Genomic DNA, 26,925 nt, shown 5'->3' with positions numbered 1-26,925 from the left:
TGTGTTGAAACTAAGGAATTCGCCCCTATTTATAGTCTTCTTTGGATCAGCCTCCTAATCCAATTAGGAGAAAGTTTCTTGATCCAAATCTGATATTTGGATCTGAACTCTTAAATGGATAAGACTTATATTATCCTTTTAGCTAATCCTAATTTGATTATAAATCAGATCTTGCCTCCTTTTAATTAACCTATTTAAGCCCACTTTGAATTGGGCTTTAGGTCCATTAAACCTATGTGCTCACTTACACCTTTAATACGCTGCCCAGTTCGCTATCCTTGTATGGCGTGGGACCCAAACATTGATTTACACATCAGCCACTTGGGTTCAGTCTAGCCTTTGTTACAAGGCCTAGCCGAATTCAATGTAGGAGACAGTGAACCCCTGAGTCCATCACCATGGGCTCTTAATGGGCCCAACATTTACACTAAATGGTCCTTGGGTCAAGCCACCTTATAAAAACCCAATGACTGTGGGCAGATGCAAGATTAGCCCATCAGGTATTACCCTCAATGGTCTTACACTTAACCTCTCAGCCCATAATGATCAAACACTGCCCGACAAGAGAGGACCTCTCCCTCGGTCGTGAGGAACAATGCTTCACTCTCTACTCACATGGATCCCGGGAATTAAAACCTTTTGCAAACATTTTGAAAGCATAATATATATGTATATCTCTATATAAATATATTTTGCAAGAAACAAATTTCAACATTTGAAATCAATTGTCGGCAGTTTAGGTTTCCATAAGAGAGAATGCATCCCCGATCATTCACTTTATCCGACAAAGGGGTTGATCCTGTCACTATGATCACCCACATAGATGAATTCTTAGACTGTCCCAACATACCAAGGTTTTGACCCCCTCTAAGGATCTCATTGATTGGCATATCAATGGCAGCCCAATCCGATACCTAGTGTAGTACCATAATCGAGTCTAGGGGCAGGTGTAACATCTAGTTTTTTTCATCTGCCTCTAAGGCCTAAGGCAATACTGAAATTTTGGTGCAGTTCAGAGTTTCAAGAAAACCCACATTGCATGCACCTCAGGTCTCACTCTGGTAGTTGAGACAAGCCACCACAACCAACTTGGCGACACATCACTGTTAGCCTTGGCAGGATAATTCTCTCTAGATCTATCAAACTGTGAAGATTCTAAACTAACACGAGTCTCATAAGTTTCCAGTTTAAGGGTATTATATAGAAATATACCAAAACACATGAATCAATTATGTACTTTTATTCATTTACAATAAATGCCATCAAGTACATCAATCCGATTGGAGCTAAGGGTATACATTGTCAAACATCTATAGCCTAAGAATTTGCCTGATTGTACTTAAAATGAATAATTTAGTGAATTCAACCTCAATTTGAATTCCTTGCATCGGGTAAAAATCTTCCTTAAGACTTTGGGGTGATCCTCTTTCTTCTTGGCTTTGACTACTATGTCATCCATGTAGCATTCTATTTCTTTGTGGATTATGCCGTGGAAAACACTAGTCATGGCTCTCTGATATGTGACTTTGGCATTCTTCAATCCAAAGGGCATCATTTTATAATAGAAATTTCCTATGGGTGTCCTGAAGGCCGTGTGGGGCGTGTCTGTAGGGTCCATGAAGATTTGGTTGTACCCACTATAAGCATCTAGGAAAGAGAAAAGTTCATGTCCCGCCGTCAAGTCTATCAACACCTCCATATTAGGAAGATGGAATTCGTCCTTTGAACATGCCTTTTTTAGGTCCCTAAAGTTGACGCAACATCTGCGATAAGGTGAGGTCAATACCTAGGTGTTGTGTTATTGTTAAAAGGGCTGGGAGGGAAACACTAACCTTAGCTGTCCATTCTTCTTCTTCACTAGAACCACGTTGGCTAACCACTGGGGGTATGCTATGGGTTTGATGAAGCCTACTTTTAGAAATCGCTCTACTTCCTCCTTAATCTTCAGCATTATATTTGGCTTAAAAATCCTCTACGGTTGCTTCACCGGCCGAATTTTGGATCTATACTGATAACTGTATTTTGATCCCTTAAGGTCATCATTTCAGGGGTATTTTATGCCTTAGAATAGTCAAAATGTGTAATTTTCCTAGTTAAATTCAATATTGTGACCTCTAAGGGTCCCTATGCAAATCTTAGGGAAAACTAAGAAAGTTTCAGGGATGAAATGCAGTTTTTGGGAAGCTGGTGTGAATTCCATCTGAGAGAGGGGGTGTTTTTATGAAAAACTGAGCATAGGAGGGCAAATCTTGGGAAAAACTAAGAAATTTTTAGGGATGAAATGCAGTTTTTGGGAAGCTGGTGTGAATTCCAACTGAGAGAGGGAGTGTTTTTGTGAAAAACTGAACACAGGAGGGCACCTCCTATCTGCCAAACCCAGATAAGCATCCCTCTTACTGAATTAGCATACTCCCCTCTCCTTAGCAAACCCTAGGGCACCTCCCCACTCATTCTTTTCACCTCTAACAAACCCTACCAGCCTTAGGCTATCAAATCTCCATTCTCCACTCTCTCCTAACCTCTAATCTCAACCATCCAAGCCTTAGCAGCCCCTTATACCCTTAGATCTCTCCCTATACAACATCCTAACCTTACTCCTCACTCCTTAAACCTCAACCAATCACCTTAGGGCTCTACATCACACCAACCAATCACACTCCATTCTAGGCACCCAAATCTGCACCCTCCATTCTGGGCACCCAAATCTCAGCCCTACATAATAATGGGTGCCCTCTCCTCCTTTTTTTAGCCTTAGGATCTCCTTAGAACAATCCTAACCCTTCATTCTTAAAATCTAGGGCACCCATACTTTTGCATAAACCGAAGAGCTGCCCATCTCTTCCTCTCTAATCCCAATTTTGTCCACCATTCTCTATAAAAGGGATGCCAAGGGCCCTAAAGAAGGGGTTGGTCAATTCACCCAGTTCATAAGGCTAAGGTTTCTTGAGGAGTTCAAGGGTTGTAGAAAGGAAGGATGCCTAGATCTTGTTAGGAGGGGTTCTTACAAGCAGTCCAACCAATCTGCAACTATCACCACTGGATTTGATCAACCATCCCTTTCATTTTTTTATTTTCTTTTATGTTATTTTTATTCTGACAATCTTTTAGATTTAATTTCGGTTGGATTCTACCTCCAGGTAAGATGGAAGACTGTTCTTGAGAAGTTAAAGGGTAGAGGAAGAGGAGAATGCCCAGGCAGGAGGAGGGGTTCCTACCTGTAGTTTGCCTAGCCACTATTGCCACCTCTGGATCCAGATCTTAACCATTTTCCCATAGTTTTAGATTTACTTTTCATGCATGTTTTTATTTTTTGTTCTTTAATTTCTAGTTTTTATTATATTTTTGTAATTTATTTTTATCAAATTTAATTTTTGTCTTCCTTTCAGTAGACCTGAAATTCGGCCAGGTAAGAAGGAAGGCCCAGCTCGACGAGTTCAAGGGTAAAAGGATAGATCCGGAGACTGCTACCCCTGACCGAGTTGTAGATTTTTTATTTAGTTTTTTTATTTTTGTTATTTATCTATTTTTCTGCAATTTTTACTTCCAGCTTTGTTAGAATTTTATTTTAATGGATTCCAGTTCAGTTAATTAAATTTTATGTTTCTATAATCTCAAATCTTGTTATTTTGTCCGGATTGAAGTACATAACAATTTTTCCCTCACTTCCCTATGGACACGACCCCTTTCTCACCACTAACTGCATTTAGTAGTCATTTTGAGAATTGAAAAATTAATAAATATTGAAACTGGTGTTCCGAAGTGGTTAACGACATGCTTCTAGACACAGCATGTTTTTGGCAACGTTGCCAAGGAAGCAACGGAGAAAAAATTTTTATTTGCTTTGCTCAGATCTGTTTTGTTAGTTTTTTTTTTTTCATTTGATTACTTGATCAGCAATCTCATTTTAATTCTTGTTTCTCTTTGATCTTACAGGACGTAATAGCAAAAGGTAGGGTACTAGAGCGTTGTAGGACTATTGAAGAAAAGAGAAGAGAAGAGAAGCTGGGATTGTGATTCAGGTGTAGTCATCCCAATTTAATCTTGTTTTTTTTTTGTTTTTATTTTCAGATTAGAAACTCATTTCATTTCTTGGATTTTTATTACTGCATACTCTTATTTTTTTTGTTTAATTTTTAGATTAGCAATCTCCCTTCTTAATCTTCATTTCTATAGTATTAATTTTTTGCAAAATTAGTTCCTTTATTTTTCGGTTTTTTGTGATTAATTGCTCCCTTAATTAGTTATTTAATTAAATAATTAATTGTTAATTAGGGAATTAATCAAAAATTTGAATTTGAGTTTAAATTTCAAAATTTGAATTTGAATTTGAATCTGTATTTGAATTTGAATTTGAATTTAAATTTCAAATTTCGAATTTCAAAAAAAATTAATATTTATTTATTTTTTTTGCATTTGCATTCCAACAGATAGGGTTTGATATGTTCTAGAGCATGCATCATATAGTATTATTTAATTGCTGAAATTATCTTGTTAGTTGTTAATGTGTTAGGGTTTTTCATTTTTTTTCTCTCTCTTTGCTGAATCAATTTGTTTTATTATTTTATTGTTGAATTGCATACTAGAGATAATTGTTCAGTCATTATAATATTTAGCTGCATTTATTTTGTTTATTGTATTTTTTCCATTAATCCATTTAAGGGCAATCCAATTTAAATAAGATAAGGTGGGGATTTCATCACCCTTCCTTAGCACAAAAACCACCACCCTTTCACGTGCAGTTCACCCTAAACCTTAACTTAAAATTTGGATAGCAAGATCCTTTAGGGGGCCCACACATTTGGTTCAAAAGTGTGTTGAATCATAGGGAAGCTTGAGATTACTTTCCATAACCGGCGGTTGGTGTCTAATGAAAGAGGTTAACCGGCTAAGCCTAAGCGGGTTTTGTGGTTACTTAATTAAGTCCTTGCGAGAGTAAGGAGAGCCTCCCACATCCCCACCTCTTACTTGGCTAACCAAAGGAAGTGAAGTAATTCCAAGTGAACCTAAGACGATTCACATTGGTTGAACCACTAGTTTAGGAAACCTTAGTTTAGCCCGTAGGTCGTGTGATTGAATTGCTTGCGTTTGAAAAAAAAAAGAGAAAATAAAAATTTAAAAATTCAAATTTGAGTTTAAATTTCAAAATTTAAATTTCAAAATCTAAATTCAAAATTTAAATTTCAAAATTCTGAAATGAAGAAAAAGGGATTTCTGAGTTGTATGTTAGGAAGGAGATCTCTGAGGAGAGAAATAGTAGAACCCATACCTGAGATAGAGAGATACCTCCATCACCAGCAATGCAACCAAATGGTCGGGATCGATGATGAGCAACCCAGAATGTTGAAGGAGTATTTCACTCTGACCCAGTATAACCCATCATCCTGCATACAGTTGCTAGATACCCAAGCCTTGCAATATGAGATTAAATCAAGCATAGTCCAGATGCTCCCCTCTTTCTACAGGAACCCGAGTGAGGACCCATACAAACACATAGATGAGTTTCTGGAAATCTGTTCCACTGTAAGGATCCAAAACTTTAATGACGATGCCCATAGATTAACTCTTTTCCCCATCTCCTTGAAAGACAAGGCCAAGCACTAGTTGGGAACTATAGGGAGACCTATTAGAACTTGGGCAGAAATGCAGCAAGAATTCCTTAGAAAGTTCTACCCGATAGGACGAACCAACACCATGAGAAGAACCATCACTGGATTCACCCAAACACCAAGTGAACAAATTCACGAGTCTTGTGAGAGAATGAAAGAGTTATTGAGAAAGTGCCTACACCATGGCCTGTCCAAGTGGCAAATTGTCCAAGCCTTCAATGAAGTTTTGATTGATCAATACAGGCAAATGGTAGATGCATCCTGTGGGGAGGCATTTATGAGTAAAAGTGAGGATGAAGCGTATGCTCTTTTCGAAACATTGAGTGAAAATTCCATCAACAATGCATCATTATATTCCTATGAGAGGTCGGTGGAACCCACAAAGAGGGCAGGGCTCTACGAAGTCAGGAACAGTATAAAGCTTGAGGCAAGAATGGACCTGAATGTAATTTCTAGAAAATTGGACAAGGTAGATCTAGCCCAAAAGCTTGATCATTTCTTCACCTATAACCAGCAACCAGGTCCATTTACACCTTATCCTGAAGTTTGTTCCATTTGTGCTAGCCCGACCCACCAAGTTGATGATTGTCCAATGGTGGCCCAGTTTCTGTCATTCATCCAAGAGCAAGTTCAGGCAGCCTAGAGTTTCTTGAGGCCTAACAATGACCCATTTTCAAAATACTTACAACACTAGGTGGAGAAATCACCCTAACTTTTCTTGGAGGACACATCAACCTAACACATAGTCCCAGTAGTACCATCCATCTAACTCTATGGCCCAGCAATTTCAGAGGCCACAAGTGTAGAGCCTATTCTAGTAGACTTACACTAGGAACCAGTCGGTCCAACCTTATCAGGTTTACTCACAACCTCCTCAGACCAATACAGTTAATGACAAATTCATGCAGCTTTAGCAGCTGATTCTAACTCAGCAACAATCCATTGTTAGATTAGAGAGCCAAATAGGACAGCTAGACAAAGCCAATGCAAGGAGAGAAGTATGACAACTACCGAGTCAACCGGTTGTGAATCCTATAAATCAGCCACTGGGTGTTTTCCTCCACAGCAAATTCAACCATCTCCTAAGAACCTTCAGTTTGAAAATGCCAAGGCTATTACGACCTTAAGAAGTAAGAGGATTTTAGAGGACCCGTATGAGAAAAAGAAATTCGAAAACATTAGTGAAGAAGAAAAGGAGCAAGAAGACCATAAGTTGGGGGAGGGAGAAAAAGGAAAGGAAAATTCAGAAGAATAACCTATAGTGAACCACCCTGTAGTTCCCTTTCCTACCATACTCACAGTTGGGCCATTGTGAAAGACGAAAGAGAGTTACAATAAGGAAGCCATGAAAGAATCTTGCAAGTCCATATTAACATCCCTCTCCTCGACGCGATCCAACATGTCCCGGCCTACGCCAGTTCTTGAAAGAGTTGTGTACTCAAAATAGGAAGCCATGATTGGCCCCACAAAAAGTGATGCTCTTGGCAGATGTTAATGCATTTCTCCTAAACCAACTCTCCCAAAAAATGAAGGACCCTAGTGCTCCTCTAATAAGTTGTGTCATCTTTGGAATCACTTTTGATCGGGCCCTATTAGATCTTGAGGCCAGTGTAAATCTGCTCCACTCTATTATTTAAGAATGGTTCAGGATTGGCAAGTTAAGATCGACCCCGATAATTCTACAACTCGCTGATCGGTTAGTCAAGACTCTTTGAGGTGTTATTGAGGACATCATTGTCAGAGTAGAGGATTGTTACTTCCCAATGCATTTTATCATCCTAGGCATCACCCCAACCGAGGAATTGAACCATAACCCGATAATCTTAGGTCATCCGTTTCTAGCAACTGCCTATGCAAACGTCAACTGTAAATCGGGAGAAATGGGCATTTCATTTGGAGAGCAGAAAGTCTGATTAAATGTATTTAGTGCCAGTAAGTATCCAAACCAAGGGGAAGATGAGTTCAAGGTAGAGGTAGTGGACGACCTTGTAAATGCCCTATCTACCATTTGGTTAGCCCAATTTAAGCCTTGTCTGTGTAAAGAAGAATGTGAGTCTAGAAGTGTAGATGTCAGAAGTGAGTGAATGCGTCTGGGTGAAGATGTTAAATTTAGCGCTGGTTGGGAGGCAATCCAACGTAGTTTTCAGTTGCTTTTTCTTTTAGGATTATAGTTTTTGTTTTCTTGATTTGAGATTAATTGGTAGACCTTGAACCCCTTGGAAAAACCCTCTTGATTGTTCCCTTTGGCCCAAGTTCCTTTTGCATCATTCTAGTCATGCCATTGGGGACAATGGCACTTAAGTTGGGGGGTGAGGAAAGAGAGAGAAAATTTGAAAAAATAATAATAATAAGAGCTAAGCCTTTAGAAATGCAGAACTAAAAATTTTACTGAGAAATTTTTAAGTTTTTCCATTATAAGAGATTCCCAAACAGAAAAAGTTGAGGAAACTAATAGAAGAATATTGAATTTTGTAGAAATTGGTAGCAAGTGATAGGAGTCAAAATTGGTCTTATTTGAAAATTATTCAAACCATTTAGAAATTGGAAAATACTCTCAAGTTTTCCCCTAGCAGGATAAGAAGAGAAAGATTGAGAAATTAGACAAAAATTCTTTAAGCCATTAGAGACAGTGGACTACCCTGAACATTGTTTCCAAAAAAAAAAATGAATAAAAGGTCAATGGACACCATGGACTTAGTAACCGGGTATCTTCACCTAAGTTAAGTGTCGAGATTCACGTCAAATGGAAAAGGGAATGCCAAAGACAATCACCTAACACTTAGTAACCGGGTCTCTTCACCTAAGGCAAGTGTCGAGGTTCACGTCAAACAGTGGAAGGTAGCAATAAAAATAAGTGTGCGTCTCAAAGTTCAAGGGTAGAAATCCATTGTCAGAAATTGTAAGAAGAATACTTGTTTGATTTTGAAATCGATCTCAGATTTTCTTGACAAGATACAAATGGAAGAATATACAAGATTTTTATGCTAAGTATCTGAAATATTCAAAGCAAGACAGTTTTACTCCTTAAGCCCAATACTGGTTTATACAAAGTTTGAGAATTTTGGAACTAGGATATGTTAGACAATGTATGCCCTTAGCTCCAATCAGAATGATGTACATTATGACATTTATTGTAAATGAATAAAGTACATATTTGATTCATGTTATTATGGTGTGTTTCTGTGTAATACCCTTAAAACTGGACACATATGAGACTCATGTTAGTTTAGAATCTTTACAGCCATTAGATAGATTTGAGGAGATTTATCCTGCCAAGGTTGACACTGGTGTGCCGCCAAGTTGGTTGGGGTGGCTTGTCTCAGCTGCCAGGGTGAGACCTGAGGTAAATGCAGTGTGGGTTTTCTTGAAACCTTGAACCGGACCAGAATTCCAGTATTGCCTTAGACCTTGGAGATAGATGGGAAAAACCAGAATACTACACCTGACCCCTAGACTCGATTATGATATTACACTAGGTGTTGGTTTGGGCTATCATTGATATGCCAATTAGTGAGATTCTTAGAGGGGGTCAAAACCTAGGTATGTTGGAACAGTCCGAGAATTCATCTGAGTGAGTGACCTAGTGACAGGATCAGCCCCTTTGTCGGGCAAAGTGAATGATCGGGGATGCACTCTCTCTGATGGAAACCAAAACTGCCGGTAGTTGATTTCAACCGTTGAAATTTGTTTTGCAAAATATATTTATATAGAGATATACATATATATATTATGGTTTCAAAATGTTTGCAAAAAAGTTTTAATTCCCGGGATCCATGTGAGTAGAGAGTGCAACACTGTACCTTGCAGCCGAGGGAGATGTCCTCTCTTGTCGGGCAGTGTTTGATCATTATGGGCTGAGAGGTTAAGTGTAAGACCATTGAGGGTAATACCTGATGGGCTAATCTTGCATCTGCCCACAGTCCTTGGGTTTTTATAAGGTGGCTTGACCCAAGGACCATTTAGTGTAAATGTTGGGCCCATTAAGAGTCCATGGTGATGGACTCAGGGGTTCACTATCTCCTACAGTGAATTTGGCTAGGCCTTGTAACAAAGGCTGGGCTAAACCCATGTGGTTGATGTGTAGATCAATGTTTGGGTCCCACGCCATACAAGGATAGCCAACTGAGCAGCAGATTAGGAGGTAAAGTGAGCACATAGACTTAATGGGCCTATAGCCCAATTCGAACTGACTTAATAAGATTAATTAAATAAGGGCGTTTCTGGGATTTAGATCAGCAGATAGGATAAGGGATTATCCCTATCCACTCAGTTAGTTCAGATCCAAATAAAGATTTGGATCAGGAAACTCCTAATTTGATTAGCAAGGTTGATTTTTATTTGCAGATAAGATAAGGGATTATCCTTATCTCTTAAAGAGAGTCCAGATCCAAATACAAGATTTGGATTAGGAAACTCCTAATGAGATTAGGAGATCCTCTCTTTAAAGGCTATAAATAGAGGAGCAGGGCGAACCTCCAAAACAACAAGAAAACAGAACAAGAGTTCTCAGTTCGTAAATCACAGAGAGAAGAATCTACAGTTTGACTGCTCCTGTCTTCTGCTCTTTCCTGCTCGTGCTCACTAGCCCTTCATCACATTCTTGCTGAAGAATTCAGTTCTTGTTGAAGAACCGTCCTACTGATTCTGCTTCATCCTGCACCGTGTCATCTTCAGTGGAAGCAGTCTTTGGACTTCTCCTTGGGTGTGAACACCTTCATTGGGGGTTTACCATTACTCCATTCAGGTATATCCCTCTCCTCCCTTTTGGTTTCAGATCTAGTCTGGTTTGGTTTCAAGATTGATCATTGAAAATGCAGTTTTCTAAGATAGGGAATGCGATTCCCACATGGGAGAGAGAAATTTTTGAAATTTCGCCCAACTTTCTTGCAGGGTTCAGCCATCCATATGATGGATCTCTCATCCCTTCAGTGGTATCTGAGCCAGGTTTAAATCTTGAACCAAATTAAACCAAATCTGGATTTGCGCAAATGGGTAGAAGGCGTTCTACCCGATTTGCGCATATAACATTTTTCTGGGAAATTGGTTCCCAGTTTTTGGGCGATTGATCTGAAATTAAATCTTTATTAATCTGATTAATATTTAGAACTATTCTATATATTTTTCTTGATTTTTGGGCTGCTCGTATGGTAGAGATCAAATTCTTTAATGGCGCAAGAAATCTGTGCACCTGCTCTTCCATCCGTTCATGGTCTGTAATTAATTATTTTTATTTTTTAGACGGAATGTATAGAAATTTAAATCTGATGTAATATTAATAGAAAAATAGGATTTATATTTTATTTCATTCGATAATGAAGTAGAAAGCGTAGAGAATTTTATTTTTCAGATTTGCGTTCAGCAATTTGCGATTTGCAGTTTTGGAAACTGCATACTGCGAACTAACCTCTGTTTTGTAGGGTAGCAGACTTACGAACATTCCTCCTACTGATTCTTGATTGTCTTGTATCAGTAATTTAATTTCAGATCATGATTTTGAATTAAATCTTGAAATTAAACATTGAATCCTAGATCCATTCGAACCAAATTGGTCCAAACTAGTTGGACCGAACCTGTGGTTCGGTGGGGCTGTTCTCAGCCCCAAATTTTTCTACATGGATCCAGGAATTGATGGTTAATTGCAAGATGCAATTCGGCCCACTGCTGCAAAACCAAGTTTTAATTTGTTAAAACTTCTTTAAGCCCAATTCAGCACAAAAGCTATATGGGCCAAACTGCTCTTCACAGTTCAGCCCATATACCTAGATAATATTAATGGTAATATTATGATAATATCTAGACTTTAATTATGGGTTTTACAGTTATTTAATTGATTGGATCAATTATGGTTTTCATGCATGTGATGTATGGATGTGTGATGTGCTACGTTCATGGGCCATAAGCACTTGGCCTATGCTGATTCGATTAGTGGCTCTTACGCACACCATGGCTGAATGCACATCATTGCCATGGTGTCCTTAAGATCATTGGATGATCTCCCTTCCAGATGGGCCCCACACTAGTTTCATCCCCAAGAGGAACCGTGCAAATCCCTAGCCGTTCAGGGCCGATCTAAATCTGACTTTGAGAAAGTCAATGGAAGCCACTTTGGTTTGACATAAATAAAACTAGGGCATAATATTCCGTTCCCTCCACTGAAATATGAGCGCATGTGATAGGGAGATTCATATGATGAACTCTCTAAAGGCCTTCCATCATTAACATGAAGATGGGTCCTTCAATAATGTGGAAACACACCATAAAATTGGGCTATCCATTTGTTGTTGGATCTGTTGGAATGTTTCATAAGATGATAGGGGCATCATAGACCGGTGTGGAAGGGGCCTATCCTAAACTGGAAGACTCTCTCATGGTACCTTGGCGTTCACGAATATGATGAGTGAGCACTCACTGGATAGAAAGGTTTAACCTAAAATGGAAATGAACCTTGTCTGACAGGGACCAAAGGGAAAGCTCATAAGATGAGTGGATGTGATCCTTCACAAAAGGTGGTGGGGTTATGCAGCTGAAATAGTTGTCTCCATGCACCCTATGTGATTTCCCACATTTCCAGAGACATAATTCACAGTCTCTGTCACTGAGATAGGAGGGAAATCTCAGAGATGAATAACTAGAAATGGAACATAGATTAAAAGCCATATCTATGCAAATAACATGAATCAAATAGGGTTATGGACTAATATTTGCTTTGCCCTTTATCAGAAATGGAAAACAGATAATTCACTAAACTATTGGACGATAACAAGCTTAAGGGCCCAAACTACGCTGACTAGTATTGTAACCTTATGTTGGTCCTGACGTCCGAGAAATTGGACAAGGTAGCTAAAGCCCTACTCTGGATCGTCCGGGTGATAGGGCTTCTAAGGCCCGTATGAGGGAGTATCAAGAATGGGAAGAGAAAAATTCTCTTGTCCAGTGCTATATCATAGCCTCCTTAGATAATCAGATACAACGATAGTTCGATCAGATCGAATTGTCCAATGATATCTTGGATAGTCTAAGGATAATGTATGAGGAGCATAATTGTTCTACTCGTCAGAAGGTTCTGAAACAGTTCATGACCATACAAATGTCCAAGAACCAGTTGGTTCATGACCATTGTCTTAAGATGATGGGGTACATCAATGAACTAGAAGCTCTTGGATCTGGCCTTGATCATGTCACCAAGGTTGATGCCATCCTAAATTCTTTGCCTCCTTCCTTCAATCAATTCATCATAAACTACAACATGAACAAGCTAAATGTTAGCATCCAGGAACTCAACAATATATTGCAGAGGGCCGAGGAATTGATAAAGAAGGATGAGCCCATTGCCATGCTTATTGAAGGTGGCAAATTAGGCAAGAAGAAGAAGCTTTAGAAGAAAATTAGCAAGCCCAAAAGGAAGAAGAAGGACAGAGCATCAGATGCTTGTCACTTTTGTAAACAGGTTGGCCACTAGAAGAGGAACTGTCCTCAGTACCTGGAGACCATGAAACAAGGTAATTTTGAATCCATTGTCATAGAAACCAATATGTTGCTAACTTTTGCTTCCTGGTGTATTGACTCTGGGGCTTCTACTCATGCATGTAATACATTGCAGGGGTTCAGGACAAGCAGAAGACTAAGTGATGGAGAGGTGATTCTTTACTTGGGGACTTCTACAAGTGTTGCAGCTACAACCTTAGAAACTGTAGAATTAGTTTTCAGAGAAGGAATTATTGTACAAAAAGATTGTCTTTATGTACCCAATTTGAGAAGAAATTTGATTTCTGTTTCAAAACTGTGTGCGGATGGATATTCTATTCTCTTTAGTAATACGATTACTATCAAAAGAAATAACAAATTCATCACATACGGAGAACTTGAGAATGGTCTTTGTGTTCTCCATCATTCTCTGGAAACAAATATAACCGAAACTACGTCAGAAATCAAGAAAAGAACCCGTGATACAGTTAATCCCACGTGCCTGTGGCATTACCGACCTGGCCACATTAACATAGATCATATCACAAGGTTGGTAAAGGATGGTCCTTTGGATTTTCTAACTGTAGAAGATTGGTGGGTGTCGATCCAACCAAAGATAAATGTCCTACTCAAATTAAATATTTTTGTAGATAGTGATGAACAAGGTCGTCTCCACAGGGATTGGGTGGAATTATTTCCAAGAGAAAAGAAAATAAAGGGGTTGTTATAAAAGCAAGGAAAATAAAATAAAATAAAATAAATTAAAGCAAGGATTAAATCGATGGGAGATAGCTTCTAGTTGAAGGGACAAGTTCAGCCTTGATTCTTATCATTGATCATCGATGCAAGGATAAATTCATATGTTTATGAATAAATTGGTTATAGCCATTAACAAGCTCTAACAGCCAGCCTCTACTCGTATTTATTGGAAACCAAAACAAGCTCTTTGATTGCTTCTCTTATTAATAGACAGTCCTAAACAAGCTCTTAGGATTTAATCTATTAATAGCATTAAGAGGAGAGAAACCCAATTCTGGTCAGCGATCTCACAAGCTCGGACCATTTAAACCAGATCATATGTCATCCTAACATAAGTCGAAAACTTGTCCATAATCAATTTATGTTAGTTGCCACCATGATTAAACCTACCAATCATATATGAAATTGGAGGTTCAATCGGCAATAGATTATTCTCATTGAATGAGCAAGGGATCCTTCTTACTTAATCAATAGAACGAATCCTCACAGGAAATTGCAAAAAATATATGAATACCCATAAACAATGAACTGAAATAAAAATCAATTAGATCTCACAATGTTTAAGAATAAAAGCTTCCCTAACCTTTCAACCAGAAATCAAAAGCTTACACACACTTCATGTAGAAATCGTAGCTTCCAGATGAGGGGCACGTATTCTGCTTCTTTTCTCCCTTCTTGCTGAATTCTTGTTTCCAAGATTTGATGATCCTTGGGTACTAGTCCACCCCCCTTTATATAGCCTTAGGAGGGAGCAGTTTTCAGCTCCTCTTAGGAGTTTTTTTTCTCAAAAAATAGAATGTCCTATTTCCTAATTCAGATCTAATCTTATCCTTATCTCTAAATAGAAACTCTTAACTAAGTTGGACTCTAACTCTTTTCTTTCTTTAAGATTATAATAAAAATCAGATCTGATTAAGACTCTTAGCCGAATTCTATTAGGAATGATGAGTGGGCCCTACTATTGCATGCTGAATTGGGCTGGTCTTCTCGAGCGAACTGGGGCTTCTTTGCGAATTGGGCTTCTCTGCGAATTTGGGGCTCTCTACGAATTTGCATATACTTTGGTCCCAATTTTTACATCGATGCAGTCCAAATCTATCAAAACTCAAAACATAAACGTTGTAGAGATTTTCGTTATCTTTCCAATGCATCTTGAATCATCTCAATCGGAGTTTGGATGGGAGCGTTATTCCCAAATTACCACACGGCATCGAAATTGTGCAAAATTACCCGATTAGCCTTGTTTTTCACCTAACGCCTCCTTTCATGCCCTAAATCAAAATATAAGAATAGTGAGTCCAATTAGGCACTAAATAAGTATAAAATGCTGAATAATAATTGATAAAAATATGATAATTTTCATTCTCATCAGAGATCTTCCAACTTGTAAACCTTGCCTTCAGGGTAAGATGATGAAACAGTCATTTAACGGTAAGCCTGAAAGATCGACAGGCACACTTGACCTTATACATACTGATGTATGTGTTCCCATGAATGTTAGGACACGTAACTAGCATGCTTATTTCAAAACATTCACCGATTATCACTCTCGGTATGGTTACAAGTACCTAATGAGACACAAGTCTAAATCTTTTGAAAAGTTCAAAGAGTTCAGACAAGATGTCGAGAAACAGTTAGGGAGAGAAATTAAGACCCTTCGATCAGATCGAGGTGGCGAGTATCTCTCTGATGAATTCAGAGACTACTTAAAGGACAATGGGTATCACAACTAGCTCCTCCTGCTACACCATAGTTAAATGGTGTGACAGAAAGAAGGAACCAAACTTTATTGGATATGGTCCGATCACTTCTCGTACACTCGGAATTACCCACATCCTTTTGAGGATATGCATTAGAGACTGTGATATATGTGCTAAATCGGGTTCCAACCAAATCCGTTCCGAAGACTCCCTATGAGCTTTGGACCGACAAGAAACCAAGTGTAAGACACTTGAAGATTTGGAGTTGTCCGACACATGTTAAAAGGACAAGTGCTGACAAATAGGAATCCAATACTAGTCGTTGCCTATTTGTTGGTTACCCAAAAGGCTTTGTAGGGTATTTATTCTATGACCCAGGAGAACAGAAGGTGTTGTGTAGTTGAAATGCCCATTTCTTGGAGGAAGATTACATCTTGAACAATCATCATCAAGAAGTTGTTCTTAATGAGGAGAGCTCAGGGGTAGTGGGAGATGTCCCACAAGCTCCAGTTAATAACCAACCTAGGAGATCTACCCGAGATTCTAGGCCTCCAGTTCATTATGGCTATGACCAAGAAAGTTACTTAGTAGAAGCCACGACCAGTGAGGAGGATCCCATGGCTTATACGGAAGTTATGTTGGACATAGATTCCTTGAAGTGGGTAGATGCCATAAGAGCAGAGATGGACTCAATGGAGACCAATGGAGTCTGGACTCTGGTAGATCCGCCCCCTGGGGTAAAAGCAATTGGTTGCCAATGGATCTATAAGAGAAAGAAGGACCCCGATGGTAAGGTTGAGACCAACAAGGCTCGTCTTGTGGCAAAATGGTACACTCAGAAAGAAGGAATCGATTATGAAGAAACTTTTTCGCCCATGGCCATGCTTAAATCCATTAGGATCCTACTAGCTGTAGTAGCATACCTTGACTATGAGATTTTGCAAATGGATGTCAAAACTGCGTTCCTGAATGGAGATCTTACTGATGATATATATATGTAGCAACCGCACGGTTTCATAGCTATAGGTCAGGAACCCATGGTATGTAAACTCAATCATCCATATATGGACTTAAGCAAGCTTCTAGGTGTTGGAACATCCAGTTTGACTCTACCGTCAAAAAGTTTGACTTTGAGCAAAATCCGGATGAGCCCTGTGTTTATAGGAAAACCAGTGGGGATAAGGTTACGTTCTTGGTTCTGTATGTAGATAACATTCTACTCGTTGGGAATGATGTAGGAATGTTAACTACGGTGAAAGTGTTGCTTTCACAGCAATTCTCCATGAAAGATCTTGGAGAAGCCTCATACAAATTGGGTTTTTGACTCTATAGAGATAGATTGAGGAGGATAATAGGATTATCCCAGTCTGCTTACATTGACAAAATAGTCAAAAGATACAACATGGAGAACTCCAAGAAAGGAAATCTTCCTTTTAGGCATGTAGTCACTCTCTCCAGGGGCATGTCTCCTAAGATTCCCGAAGAGATTGAGGGCATGAAGGACGTTCCCTATGCCTCAGCTGTAGGGAGCATCATGTATGCTATGCTGTGCACTCGTCCTGACATCTCTCAGGTAGTGAGTGTGGTAAGCAGATTCCAGTCAAACCTAGGGCAGGAGCATTGGACCGCTGTGAACAACATACTAAAATACCTTCGAAGGACAAAAGAGTTTTGTCTAGTATTCGATGGTAGTTCACTACAGATTCAGGGGTATATTGATGCCAACTTCCAGTCAGATCCAGATGATAGAAAGTCTACATCTGGTTACATTTTCATAATATGTCCGTGTGCTATTTGCTAGAAAAGAAGCAAACATGGGGTCCACGGCGGATTCCATAACCGAAGCTGAATACATTGCCGCAAATGAAGCTGCTAAAGAAGCCGTATGGATGAAAAAGTTCATTCAGAAACTAGAAGTAGTTCCATCTAGCACATCACCCATTCCATTGTTGTGTGACAACAGTAGAGCCATTGCTCAGGCTAAGGAGCCACGAGCCCACTTGAAGTAGAAGCACATCGAGAGGAAGTACTATGTACTGTGGGAGAGAGTTGGAAGAGGGGACGTCCTAATTCAGAAGGTAGCATCAGCGGAAAATGTAGCAGACCCATTGATAAAGCCACTGACACTGAAAGTGTTTGAATACCTTCATTGAGGATGTTCTCCTTGGGCGTGTCATCTTCAGTGATTCTGCTTCATCCTACATCGTGTCATCTTCGGTGGACGTAGTCTTTGGACTTCTCCTTGGGCGTGAACACCTTCATTAATGGTTTACCATTACTCCATATCAGGTATATCCCTCTCCTCCCTTTTGGTTTCAGATCTGGTCTAGTTTGGTTTCAAGATTGATCCTTGAAAATGCAGTTTTTTAAATAGGGAATGTGATTCCCACATGGGAGAGAGAAATTTTTGAAATCTTTCCCAACCTTCCTACAAGTTTCGGCCATCCATATGATGGATCTCTCATCCCTTCAGGATACTTGACTGATTTTTCCAAGGATGATCATGCTATGTGAATGACTTCTTTTTATACTCAGTAGGATTTTAAGGCTGCATTGCTAAGGGACTAGCAATGATCAAGTTGGGGGGTGTGATAACTCTGTATTTTAACAGTTTAAGGGCATCATTTCAGGGGTATTTTAGGCCTTAGAATAGTCAAAATGTGCCCTTTTTCCAGTCAAATTCAATATTGTGAACTCTATGGGTCCCTATACAAATCCTGGGGAAAACTGAGGAAGTTTCAGAGCTGAAATGTTGTTTTTGGGAAGCTGATGTGAATTCCAGCTAAGAGAGGTGGTGTTTCTGTGAAAAGTTGAGCACAAGAGGGCGCCTCCTATCTGCCAAACCTAGATAGGTGCCCCTCTTACTATATTAGCATACTCCCCTCTCCTTAGCAAAACCTAGGGTGCCTCCCCACTCATTCTTTTCAGCTCTAACAAACCCTAGCCGCCCTAGGCTATCAAATCTCCACCCTCCTCTCTCTCCTAACCACTAATCTCAACCATCCAAGCCTTAGCAGCCCCTCATACCCTTATATCTCTCCCTATACAACATCTTAGCCTTAGACCTCACTCCTTAAACCTCAACCAATCACCTTAAGGCTCCACATCACACCAACCAATCACTTTTCTCCATTCAAGGCGCCCAAATTTGCACCCTCTGAGGTGGGGGTGTTTGATGTGTGCATAGTTTACATATAAATTCTGGTATTTATGCAAGGTTTTGATGCTGATTTGTGTGAATTCTTACCCCAATTTATCTTGATTTTAGAAAATTATCAAAGAGAACAAGTCTAGAAAAAAAAAAGAGCATAAAACCATGCTAAAATAGGCCAAATTGAAGGTGATACAGCCCAGTTTGGAGCAAGGCCCAACCGAAAGGTCAAAGGAGGGCTATTCCGTCCTTAAAGCCCATGCAACACTCTTTGGGAGAGCCCAAAGAGAGCCCAGCCACAGCCTTCCAAGGGAGCCTATTCGGCCTAGCAAGGAGGAGGCCCATTTCCAGCTCAAGAGCAGCCCAAATTGCAAACCAAAAGAAGCTAGGAGCGGCAACTTCTAGAAGGATCAAGAGAAGATAAAGGTGCCAAACTTTCTAGATGACACAATTTTCTAGATGAGAGAACTCTCTAGATAGGAGAACTTTCTAGAGAACTCTCTAGATGAGAGAACTTTCTAGATGAGAGAAAGGGGCTGAAGAGAAGGCTATAAAAAGAGAAGAGAAAGAGGGGAAAAGGGGTCAAAAACCTTTTGGGGTGAATTCCTTTTGGGGAGAAGAGAAAGATAGGCACAAGAGAGGAGAAGAAAGGAGAAAATTCAAGAATATTCAAGAGAAGGAGAAGCCGATTTCGAATTTGGAGAAGAAATCATTGGAAGAGATCAATCTAGGTTGTCTTCTTCCTTGATTTCTGCACAAGTGGTAATCGAATTCAGCTAGGGCTTTCATGTTTATTTTCTCCATTAATTCAATCTTTCTTGCTGTAATTGAATGATGTTTCATGTAATTTCAGATCTATAATTAGTTCTCTAGGGTTATTCGAATGGATTAGATTCAATTTTGATGTTTCTTGATTAGAAATTTAATTGTTAGAACTACTAGCTGAATTGATCTTAATCTTTGTAATGTCTGAATTGCTTGAGAAAGAATTTAGGCAATCTCAATTCTGTTTGGCCGAACTGTTCTTCTTTCTTGGAGTTTTTAGATTGCTTGAGAAAGAGTCTAGAAATTCGGATCTGCTAATCAAGAACCGAATTGAGTGCAAGGTTAGAGATAACTTGCACAATTCGGTTGGTGATCATTCAATCTGAAAATGATGCCCTAGAATTTATAGATCTTAATGCATACATGGGGATCAAATTCTTGCTAGAGATAGAAGAATCACCACTCATGCATAGAAAAACAATGTGCTTGAGAGAGGCTGTTCATTGCCTTGGGATTTCACCAAACCAAGGCTGAATCCTAATATAATCGAATGACCTAGAGATCTAATTGCTGAATCAATTCTATGCATAGTTAGCTTGTCTTCTCAATTTGCTTGCAAGGTGTTTGATTCAATTCCTTAGAGATAGTTTTGTAGTTAGGATTTCAGATTTGCATTAGATTTACAATTTGGCTAATCAGATAAGAGTAGGTTGATTTACTACTAGTAGTTGCTACATATGTCCTCGTGGGAAACGATACTCTATTCATCACTCTATTACTTGTGCGGCTAGTGCACTTGCTAGTGTAGAAAATACGCATCAAGTTTTTGGCACCGTTGCCGGGGACTTATTGCAGCAATATTAGGAACTATTAGCCACTGTTAATCTGATTTTTAACTCTGTGCATTGTAGTTCAGATTTGTGTGCATTAACCTCTATTGCTGAACTAGGTAGTTCTCTTTTCCATTGCTGAATTGTTTCATCTTTGATTGTTGTTTTAGTCTTAGTAGTGTAGCTGCATTTTAGTTCTGCATATTTTAGTGTGGTTCAGATCTGTATACATTAACTGTCATTTCTGAAGTCATAATTCAGATCTGAGCACACAGAGAGAAAAAAAAAAACTAACATAGGTTGATGTTCTAGTTCAGTAGTGTAGCTAGTTTCAATAGTTTCAGATTTCTTTCTCCTTGCCAAATGCATCTAGCTTAAGTTGTTCTTGTTTCCGTAGAATGTAGCTTCTTGATTCTATAGGTTATTTTGCTGATTTGGTATATTTCAGATCTATGTTTTGTAGGAAGAACTCTATAGCTTGTTGTTATAGTTTTCATTTCTGATTTGATAGATTTCTGACTTGAGAGATTTCTGATCTATAGTAGGATTCGGATCTGTATATAGTAACATTCACTACTTATATCAGTAGTTTTCTTCCCTATTGCTGATTTGCTTAGTTTTTGGTTATTGTTCTTGGTAGTGTAGCTGAATTTTAGTTATAAAAAAATGGTGTAGTTCAGATCTGTATACTGTCATTTCTGAAATCAGAATTCAGATCTGTGCGCACATGAAAAAAATTAGCTGATTCTTGTTTTCGATAGAGTGTAGTTTCTTGATGTTATAAGTGACTTTTCTGATTTGATAGAATTCAGATCTGTATTTTGTAGGAAGAATGCAATAGGTTGCTGTTATAGATTTCAGATCTGCATACCTTCATTGCTGATATTTAGATCTGTGTACATTGATCTCAATTTCTGAAATCAGAAATTTTCTTTCTTCTTGCTGATTGTCTTTATCTTAGGCTGCTATTCTTGTTTCAGAAGTGTGCAATCTGCTTAAGTTGATAGGCTACTTCTCCAATTTCAAGCTTGTATATCAGATTTCAGATTTGTTCATATTAGATTTCAGTAGTGTTCTTTTTCTTGAGATTTCTCTTTTAGGTAGATTGATGTTCTCTGTGTTTTGTAGATCGTAGCTTTCTTAGTATGTAACAGTCCCTCTTTCTTAGGTTGCTGAATTGCTTGATAGCTTACATTGCTGTTATAGATTTCAGTAGGTGGCTATTATAAATTTAGTAGTGTGCAATTTTCTTGATTTGATAGGATTGCTGCTATAAATTTGCTTTGTAAATTGCTACTATTAGGATTGCTAATTGTTTAATTATTTACATTTCTGATTTGAGTACATTAGTCTTTTTCTTGCTTTGACTTGTACAGTTTATGATAAGCAGACCTGAACCAGAGGAAGTCCCTTACGACCAGGAGATTGAAAGAACCCTCTGAATCCGCTTAAGAGCTGCTAAACAAGTTAAAGCTGAAATTGAAGAGATGGCCGAACCAAGGACTATGATGGACTATGCCAAACCAACCCTAATCGGAGCTGCTTCAAGCATTGTAAGACCAGTCATTGCTGCTAATAATTTTGAGATCAAACCAACCATAATTCAGATGATCCAAAACACAATTCAGTTTTGTGGGATGGCTCATGAAGATCCAAACTCTCACATAGCCAATTTCTTGGAGATTTGTGACACTTTCAAGCATAATGGGGTGAGTGATGATGCTATTAGGCTGAGGTTATTCCCATTTTCATTGAAAGACAAGGCCAAGGCTTGGCTGAATTCATTACCGGCCGGATCTATAGCCACTTGGGATGAGATGGCTAGCCGATTTCTCTCCAAGTACTTTCCTCCATCCAAGACAGCAAAAATGAGAAATGACATCACTAATTTCTTCCGACAAGATGGAGATTCTTTATATGAGTCATGGGAACGTTATAAGGATTTGTTAAGGAAGGTCCCTCACCATGGACTTCCTATATGGCTGCAAGTGCAAACCTTCTATATGTTAGACAGTTGTATGCCCTTAGCTTCAATCAGAAATATCTACATTATGAATTTATTGTAAATGAATAAAGTACACATTTGATTCATGTTCCTGTGGTATGTTTCTGTGTAATACCCTTAAACTGGACACTTAATGAGACTTGTGTTAGTTTAGAATGTTCACATCCATTGGGTTAAGTCTGGGGAGATTTATCCTGCCAAGGCTGACACTGGTGTGCTGTCAACTGTTGGGGTGGCTTGTCTCAGCTACCAGGGTGAGACCCGAAGCACATGCAGTGTAGGATTAATAGAACCTTTGAATCGGACCTGATTTCCAGTATTGCCTGGACCTTGGAGATAGATGGGCAAAACTGGAAAGTTGCACCTAACCCCTAGACTCGATTATGATACTACACTAGGAGTCGGATTGGGCTGTCTTTGATGTACCAATCAGTGAGATCCTTAGCGGGGGTCAAAACTTGGGTATGTTGGGACAGTCCGAGAATTCATCTGAGTGGGTGATCATAGTAACAGGATCAGCCCCTTTGTCGGACAAAGGTAATGATTGGGGATGCACACTCTCTGATGGAAACCAAGACTGCCGGCAGCCGATTTCAATTGTTGAGATTTTGTTTTGCAAAATATATTTATATAAAGATATATATATATATATATATATATATATATATATGTATGTATATATATGTTATGGTTTCGAAATGATTTGCAAAAGGTTTTAATTCCTGGGATCCATGCAAGCAGAGAGTGCAACACTGTTCCTTGCAGTCGAGGGAGAGGTCCTCCTTTGTCGGGCAGTGTTTGATCATTATGGGCTGAGAGGTTAAGTGTAAGACCATTGATGATAATACCTGATGGGCTAATCTTGCATCTGCCCACAGTCCCTGGGTGTTACAAGGTGACTTGGCCCAGGGACCACTTAGGGTAAGTGTTGGGCCCATAGAGCCCAATAAGATGGGTTTCAAGGGGTGCACTGTCCATAACAGTGTATTCGGCCAGGCCTTGTAATAAAGGCTGGAATGATACCCATGTGGCTGATGTGTAGATCAATGTTTGAGTCCCACGCCATACAAGGAAGCCCAACTAGGCAGCAGCTTGGAAGGCTAAGTGAGTACATAACCTTAAATGGGTCTTAAGCCTATTTCGAACTGAGCTGATTTGATCAGTCAATTAAAGGGGGCGAATTCTGAGATGGATCAGCTGATAGACCCTATCCACTTAGAGAGTCCAAGATCTAAATAAGATTTAGAACTGGAAGCCTCCTAATTAGATTAGGAGAAGGCTGATCTGATCTGCAGATAAGATAAGGGTTCTCCCTTATCACTTAAAGGGTAAGATAATGGTTCTCCCTTATCACTTAAAGGGACTACTAATCCAAATATAATTTGGATCAGCAGCTCCTAATAGGATTAGGAGCCGATCCCTTTAAATCTATAAAAGGAGGAGGGGGCGGCAGCCTTTAGACATGCAACAAAAGACTCTTGTCTTCAAAGCTGAAATCACAGAAGAGAGATTTCTGCAACCTCTGCAAAATCTCTCTTGCCACCGCCATTACCTTTAGTTCAATCTCCAGTTCTTGGGAGAAATCAAGATCTGATCTTGATACCAATCTTTTGGGAAAAGATTGATTGGAGCTGTAGTCACAATCCATCCAGTTGATTCTTGCGAAGGGTCAAGTTCTTTTGAAGAACATTGCTGATTCTACTCCATCCTGCACTGCGCCATCTTCAGTGGGAGCAGTCTTTGGATCCTTCCTTGGGTGTGAACACCTCCATTGGGAGATACTAATTCTCCGTATTAGGTACATCCTCCCTCTTACTCCTTTTGGTTCAGATCTGGGTTGGTTCATGGTTCAAGATTGATCCTTGAAAAATATGTTTTTCTAAAATAGGGAATTCGATTCCCTGCAATGATGGGAGAATTTTTTTTTTGAAATTTGCCCAGTCCATTCCGCAAGACTTGAGCATCCATGTGATGGATATCCCACCCTTTCAGTGGTATCAGAGCCAGGTTCAAATCTTGAATCAATTTAATTCAGATCTGAACCTGCGCAAATGGGCAGAAGGTGTTCTACCCAATTTGCGCAGATAAGTGTTTTTGGGAATTTGCTCCCAAAATTATGGGCGAATAATCTGAAATTAAATTTTATATAAATCAGATTATTGTTTAGAATAGTTCTTTATGATTTTCTTGATTTATGGGTTGTTCGTACAAGAGGAGATCGAATTCTTGGTTTGCGCAGGGAACCTGCAAGATTTGCAATTTCTTGATTTACTCATTACATTTGGTCTGTAAATAATTTTTTTTTAAGACTCAATGTATTAGGTATTTGATCTGATGTAATTAAAATAGAAATTAGGTTTTCTATTTATTTATTTTTTGGATCGAAGATGGCGGCACAAGGAAGGAGATTTCGCAGATGGGACATTCGCTACCTGCGATTTGCAGTTTGTGAAACTGCATTCTGTGATCTAACCTCTATTTTGTAGGATGGATTGTACGAACAGCCCTGGATTGACTGATTCTTGTTTTGTTTCATCAGTTCTTTAATTTCAGATTATTTTCTTGAATTAAAGATTTAATTAAAGATCAAACCCTAGACCCATTCGGACCAAGATTGGTTCAAATTGTTTGGACCGAATCTAGGGTTCGATCAAGGCTGAATATCAGCCCTATTTTTTTTATGGGCCTAAGGATTGATAATTAATTGGATATTTAATTCAGCCCAACCTGTAAGGCCCAATTTTAAATTGTTAAAACTGCCAAAAGCCCACTTCAAAGGATAAAGCTATATGGGCCGAACTGGGTAACCCTAATTCATCCCATATACCTAGATGATATTAATTGTTAATATTATGGATTAAAATGGGCTTCAAATGGGTTTTTACAGATAATTAATTGATTTGATCAATTCCTCCCTGCATGTGATGTATGGATGTGTGATGTGCTATGTTCATGGGCCATAAGTGCTTGGCCCATGCAGATTCGATAGTGCCTCTTGCGCACACCATGGTTGAATGCACATCATTGCCATGGTGTCCCTCCTGGTCATTGGATGACCTCCCTCAATAGTGGACCCCACACCTCCTGAAGAGGTTACGTGCGGAACCCTACCCGATTTAGGCCCACCCAAATCTAGCTTTATGAAAGTTAGTGGGAGCCACTTTGGTTTGACCTAAAATAAACTAGGATGTAATTCTTGTTCCCTCCGGTAAATATGAGTGCACGTGATAGGGAGATTCATATGATGAACTCTCTAAAGGCCTTCCATCATTAGCATGAGGATGGGTCCTTCAGTAATGAGGAAATACACCAGAAAATGGGCTATCCATTTGTTGATGGGCTTGTCCAAGTGTTTCATAAGATGATAGCAGCGTCATAGACCGATGTGGGAGGGGTTTCACCAGAAAATGGGAACTCTCTCACGGTAACTTGGCATTCACGAATATGATGGGTGAGCACTCACTGGACAGAAAGGTTTACCTAAAAAACGGCTTTGAACCTTGTCTGACAGAGGCCAAAGGGAAAACTCATATGATGAGTGGATATGATCCTTCATAGAAAGATGGTGGGGTTTTGCAGTTGAAACAGTTGGCTCCATGCACCCTATGTGGTTTCCCACATTTCTAGAGACAAGTCGCTGTCTCCGTCCCTAGGAAGGAGGGAAAACTCAGAGATGAACAAATGGGAATGAAACATAGATTAAAATCTAGGTCTGTGATATGAACATGAATCAAATAAGGTTGTGGACTGATATTTGTTGTTTTATCAGAAAATGGCAAACGGACAATTTGCAAAGCTTCTTGACGACAACAAGCTTAAGGGCCCAAACTATGCCGACTGGTACAGGAACCTTATGCTGGTCCTAGCTTCTGAAAAGTTAGATAAAGTGGCAAAGAATCCTGCCCCGGAGCATCCAGGTGATAGGGCTTCTGAGGCCCGAAGGAGAGACTATCAGGATTGGGAGGAGAAAAACTCCCTTGCCCGGTGTTACATCATTGCCTCCTTGGACAACCCAATACAGAGGCAGTTCGATCAGATCGAACTTGCCAAGGACATATTGGGCAGTCTCAGGACGATGTATGAAGAGCAGAATCGTTCTACTCGACAAAAGGTCTTGAAACAGTTCATGACCGCACAAATGAAAGAGGAAGGCACTAAGGGCAAGAAGCAGAAGAAATACAAAGCATCGGATGGATGCCACTTCTGCAAACAAACTGGCCACTGAAAGAGGAACTGTCCTCAGTACCTAGAATCCAAGAAAGGTAATTTTGAATCTTGTGTCATAGAAACCAACTTATTGGTGGCTTCTGCGTCCTGGTGTATTGACTCCGAGGCTTCAACTAATGCGTGTAACTCACTGCAGGGGTTCAAGGTAAGCAGAAGGCTGAATGATGGAGAAGTGATGCTCTACTTGGGAACTTCTACAAGCATTGCAGCTACAGTAATAGGCACCATAGAATTAAAATTTAGAGAAGGAAATATTGTACTTAAAGATTGTCTTTTTGTGCAAAATCTAAGAAGAAATTTGATTTCTGTCTCAAAACTATGTGCGGATGGATATTCTGCCTTTTTCAGTAATACGATTACTATTAAAAGAAACAATAAATTCATCGCATATGGGGAACTGGAGAACGGTCTCTATGTT

The 26,925-nt window shown here is 39.3% G+C and overlaps 1 non-coding gene across 1 annotated transcript; it reads right to left on the bottom strand.

The window, feature by feature from the left end:
* Nucleotides 1-22,140: 22,140 nt before the first annotated feature.
* On the bottom strand, nucleotides 22,141-22,247 carry LOC148789948 (small nucleolar RNA R71). Its single transcript, XR_016079913.1, has one exon. It is a non-coding gene; the product is annotated as a small nucleolar RNA R71 (small nucleolar RNA).
* Nucleotides 22,248-26,925: the final 4,678 nt, after the last annotated feature.

Source organism: Nelumbo nucifera, chromosome 8, assembly GCF_055504915.1.
Source record: "Nelumbo nucifera cultivar China Antique chromosome 8, China Antique-T2T, whole genome shotgun sequence".
Taxonomy (NCBI): domain Eukaryota; kingdom Viridiplantae; phylum Streptophyta; class Magnoliopsida; order Proteales; family Nelumbonaceae; genus Nelumbo; species Nelumbo nucifera.
Note: the sequence above shows the minus strand (reverse complement) of the source record. Positions and strands in the feature narration are given on the sequence as shown.